Source organism: Trichechus manatus, unplaced genomic scaffold (genome assembly GCF_000243295.1).
Source record: "Trichechus manatus latirostris isolate Lorelei unplaced genomic scaffold, TriManLat1.0 scaffold00115, whole genome shotgun sequence".
Lineage (NCBI taxonomy): Eukaryota > Metazoa > Chordata > Mammalia > Sirenia > Trichechidae > Trichechus > Trichechus manatus.
The window spans coordinates 9,004,006-9,009,210 of NW_004444051.1; the positions used below are offsets into that span (position 1 = coordinate 9,004,006).

The window sequence follows — 5,205 nt, forward strand, 5'->3', positions numbered from 1 at the left end:
CTGCCTGCAACCATCATCCTCCATATAGCAATGTGGCTCATTTCCTCATCATGTTGAGATCTTTGCTTAAATTCATATTCTCAGTGAGACTTTCCCTGATCTCCCTATTTAAACTTACAACACCCCTCCCAACACACGCACTCTTTATCCTCCTTCCCTGCCTTATTTTTCTTCACCGTTTGTTTATTGTATGTTTTCTCCACTAAAATGTAAACTTCGTGAGAGCAGGATGTTTGTTTTTTGTTTTTTTCCTATTTTATTGACTGCTGTAGTCCTAGCACTACACAGTGACTGGCAGTCAAATATTTTTTGTTTAAATAAATGAATAAATAACTAGAAAAACAGAGCAAAGAAAATTTGAGAATTAATAAAGGAATAAATGAATGCAGTAGAACTTTCGCTCTGCACAATTTTGAACAAGTTATTTAAACTCCAAAACTTCTGTATTCTCATTTGTAAAATTAGGGTAATATGATTTAGAACTTGGAAAGCACTTGGAATAGTGCATGGCACGTAAGTGCTCAAACAATCAATAAAAGCCATTATTGTTGCTTTTATTGTTCTTGTTATTTTTGAGAGTTGATTTTTGGATAGTGAAGCATGGCAGCAAGAGAAGCAGAGGTCTGAGAGAACTGCAAATCAAAAAGGGCTCTTACAAGGTCCCATGGCAACTGTATCAGGTTCTTCATGTTGCAAATTAGTACCCTTTTTCTTTTATCTAAAGCCAGACGCTTGGGAGTCGGTCGGACTCATGGCAACACTTATAGGTACTAAATTGCCAGACTTTTCTTTCAAGGGCCGTCTGAGTGGACTGGAACCTTTCAGTTAGCTGACAAGAGCTGGGATATGAGGGGCGAAAACAGAAGAAACTACCAGAGGATGGTTTCGATCCATCGACCTCTGGGTTATGGGCCCAGCACGCTTCCGCTGCGCCACTCTGCTCTTCCGGCAAGGAATTTATTCTAGAACATATTCATCGTTTCTGTTGTCAATTTTTCAAAACGCAGAGCTAGGCGTTTTCTTTTTCTTCTACAGTGGTAATCTGTTTTTTGTGATATGATGGCCATTTGCCTAGTCTAACTATTAAGAAGAATTAATTAGAAATATAAAACTTTATTTTGGATACACTTCTCCCGTGCACAAATGCATGATTAGATGTATTAGATGAACGTGTACACTACACCTATAACTTAAAACTTCTGCTTATATCCCAAATGTCATGTTTTAAAGTTATTATAAATTGCACAAAACAATAGAAACTCTTCTGAAGAAATAAACTATGTTTTCCTTTTCTTCCGTGCTGTAATGTGGTAGTTTATAATCTCTTGGGAGTTCTCGAGCCCCAGGTGTGGGATGGGGCGAGGGAGGAGGGGAACGCAACTCATGCACAGTTTTTACAGTGAGTTACAGGGCGTCCACGGAACCTCTAACCTAGAAGATTAGCCTTTCTCGGATCTAATAATTCATCCCCTAGTCTCAATTCAACAAAATAATCGTGATCACGTTTTCTGCCTCTGGAAATGAGCCGCTTCCTTCCATGATTTGCACGGGTGGGGGAGTCGCGGAGAGCCAAGGATGTGCTGTGTAACCCCTCTGCTGGAAAAGGAGACCTGTGAAGCAGGTGAGCTTAGGTCACCCACTCGAAGATATGCTAAGTTTCTGAAGGTTGGAGTGACAGATGTGGATGGACAGACACGATCGTGAGCACAGAGTGAGCGTAGAGAGAAAGTGACGAGTTGGTAAAGAGGGAAATTCATGTTTGCAGTAAGAGTAAAACTGTTGTCTCCCTGGGCGCAGAAATAAGCCCCCAAATACAATAATATTTTTTAAAAGGCATTTTGAGAAGGCTTAAAAATGGCATTAAGTCCCTAAAATGATATCGAGATTGGGTTAGTTTAGCCGGAAGTTAATTCTCAAACTTCCTGAAGTTAGAGGTCGGCCCTCCGAGGTCTGAGGAAATGGTTTCCTTCAAAATTAGCCCCAGAGTGACGTGGAGGGACATGAGCATTCAAGCCCCCGGGTGATGCAGGAAAGGTATAAGTTTTTCTTTTCTTACTCCACAATATTTAACTTCACGCCCCGCCCCGCCCCCGCCTCCCCGCCAATTTCTCGTCTAGTGAACTAAATAAAAACGCTGACCCCGACGTGATTTGAACACGCAACCTTCTGATCTGGAGTCAGACGCGCTACCGTTGCGCCACGAGGTCTCTTAGGAACCGTCCTTTTTTTTTGTTTTTTTTTTTGTTTGTTTGTTTGTTTTTTTTTTACTGTCAACTGATGTTTGGAATTTATTTTTGGTATTCGGTAAAGCCCACGTTGTTGAATGCAAATAATGCCCAGCTGCCTTCATCCAGATCAAAACGCTGTCCATCCAATCACTCCCTGAGTTTCTCTGCCCCCGAATTGCTTCTATTTTCACGTTCATATTTCATTTCTTTTCTTCCCTAGTTTTCTCCACATATATACAAAATAGACGTTTGGAGGAGGGTTTTTTTGGGGGGAGGGTCTTTTTGGGGATACAGGCTTTCTGTTTAAGGTCTGTAGTTTCAGGGTGGGGTTGGCGAGGGAGCTAGAGTAAACATAATGAGCGTCCCTTCTTTTCTTCCGCTCCGAATTAGGGACGCTGACCAGGGCGTGTTTTGAACTCTTTTCCAGTGTTGTTGACATTCAACCCTAACAAGTGTGGCAATGAAATAAATTCAAGGGGTGGCTGGCCCGTGTAATTTGTGCCACTTTCCTTCACTGAGAAAACAGCGTTTCCCTGCACTCCCTGTTCTCCTTAGTTGACGAGAAATATGATTATTTTATACCGTGACAATCCTTCAGAATCAGATTACTGGATCCGATACTGCCTAGAAAAAGAGTAATTGGTCTTTGCGAGAGCGAGTGGGTGATTCTAATTCTGACTCTGGTTTGGCTGGTAGTAAACAGGAGATCAGGGTTTTGAATCTCATCAGAGTTTAAGGTTTTTTGTTTTGTCCCCCTTCCCGCCACCCGGACCTAAAATCTACACGGGAACCATCTCCCTAAATAGAGACGAGGATGTTTTGAATTCCTAGAAAAAGATATTCTGAAAAGATGCATCCTTCCTTCTCCGAAAATTAAGGTTTCTCTTTCTTAATCTGAAACATCCATAGTTTAGGGTTTCAGTAGGAAATTGTAAAGGACTAAAAATACTGGCTACCATCCTTCTGTCAGTTTGTTGTACTGTGGTGGATTACTGTTGCTATGGTTTTGGAAACTATGGCACTGGTATTTCAAATACCAGCAGGGTCACCCATGGTGGACAGGTTGCAGCAGAACTTCCAGACAAAGATAGACTAGGAAGAAAGGCCAGGCGATCTACTTCCAAAATTAGCCAGTGAAAACCTTATGGATCACAACAGAACATTGTCTGACTCTTTTGCTTTGCACATGTCATTAGGAGGGATCAATCACTACAGGGGGACATCATGTTTGGTGAAGTAGAGGACCGATGAGGGTGAAGGAGACCCTTGGTACAATGGATTGGCACAGTAACCATAGCAATGGACTCAAACATGTCTGTGATCATGAGGATGAGGCAGGACCAGGCAACATTTTCTTCTGTTGTATGTAAGGCCACCCTGAGTTGGAGAGGACTGGTAGGCAGCTATCTATTTATATGCCAAAAATAGTTCTCTGAATTTTCATATGCTGTCTGTAATCACATTCAATCCTCACAAAAAGTCTGTGGGGTTGGTATTAACAAAGTGAAAAACTGCCCTGCAGCTGCAAGCTAAAAGCTAGGACAACTGAATACAGACAATTTTTACAATATAAACAATAATCAGACAAGGCCACTCTGTTACCTATGGTGGAGCAAGACGAAAACTAGATCATTCCACAACTATCTGAAACAGGAAAGAGATAAGGACACAAAAATAAGTGAACACCCCCCTTTTCCAGCTAATATAGTGACTGTACTTTCTTACCAATGATATCTCCAACCCCACTTTAATTCTCCTGCCTCCTGGGTAAAACAGTACTGGTATAGCCAGTTGTTGAATTGCCCTGTTTTTTTTTTTTTAATTTTTTTACTATACTTTAGATGAAGGTTCTCATTAAACGTCACTACACATATTGTTTTATGACATTGGTAAGGAACCCCATGACGTCTCAACACTCTCCCATCTTGACCTTTGAGGACCTTTTTTTTGGTGAAAATACACATAGCCAAAGTTACACCATTTCGAAAGTTTCTATATGTACAATTCAGTGACATCGATTACATTCTTCCAGCTGTGCTGCTATTCTCACTCTCCTTTTCCAAATTATCGCATCACAATTATCTTTAACTCACTGTCTCCTAGGCTTCCCATCAAACCTTTTGAGTTGCCGTTGTCAATGTGATTTCACATAGATAATTCTTTTTTTTTTCTTTTGTACCTTAGATGAAGGTTTGCAGAACAAATAGTTTCTCATTAAACGGTTAGTACACATATTGCCCTATGACAATGGTTAACAACCCCATGACATGTCAACACTGTCCCTTCTCAACCTTGGGTTTCCTATCATCAGCTTTCCTGTCCCCTCCTGCCTTCTAGTCCTTGTCCCTGGACTGCTGTGCCTCATGAGTCCTGTTTTGTCTTATGAGGCTGTCCAATCCCCAGCTGAACGATGAACTTTGGGAGGGGCTTCATCACTGAGCTAAAAGGGTGTCCAGGGGCCATACTCTCGGGGTTTCTCCAGTCTGTCAGGCCAGTAAATCTGGTCTTTTTTTTTTTTTTTTTATGAGTAAGAATTCTGTTCTACATCCTTTTCCAGCTCTGTCCAGGACCCTCTATTGTGATCCCGGTCAGAGTAGTAAGTGGTGGTAGCCGGGTACCATCTAGCTGTACTGGACTCAGTCTGGTGGAGGCTGTGGTAGCTGTGGTCCATTAGGCCTTTGGACTAATCTTTTCCTTGTATCTTGTTCTCTTTGTTCTCCCTTCCTCCCAAAGGGGTGAGACCAGTGGAGTATCTTAGATGGCTGCCCACAGGCTTTTAAGACCCCAGATGCTACTCACCAAGGTAGAATGTAGAACATAGTCTTTATAAACTGTGTTATGCCAGTTGAGCTAGATGTTCCCCGAGACCATGGTCCCCAGAGCCCTCCACCCAGCAATTCAGTCCCTCAGGGAGTTTGGATGTGTCTATAGAGCTTCCATGACCTTTCCTTGTACAAGTTGTGCTGGCTTCCCCAGG

General features: G+C 42.0%; 2 non-coding genes across 2 annotated transcripts; both read right to left on the bottom strand.

Annotated features, from left to right (window-relative positions):
* Positions 1 to 870: 870 nt before the first annotated feature.
* TRNAM-CAU (transfer RNA methionine (anticodon CAU)) lies at positions 871 to 942 on the bottom strand. The gene has a single exon. It is a non-coding gene; the product is annotated as a tRNA-Met (tRNA).
* Positions 943 to 2,135: 1,193 nt separating this feature from the next.
* On the bottom strand, positions 2,136 to 2,207 carry TRNAW-CCA (transfer RNA tryptophan (anticodon CCA)). The gene has a single exon. It is a non-coding gene; the product is annotated as a tRNA-Trp (tRNA).
* Between the last annotated feature and the right edge of the window lie 2,998 nt (positions 2,208 to 5,205).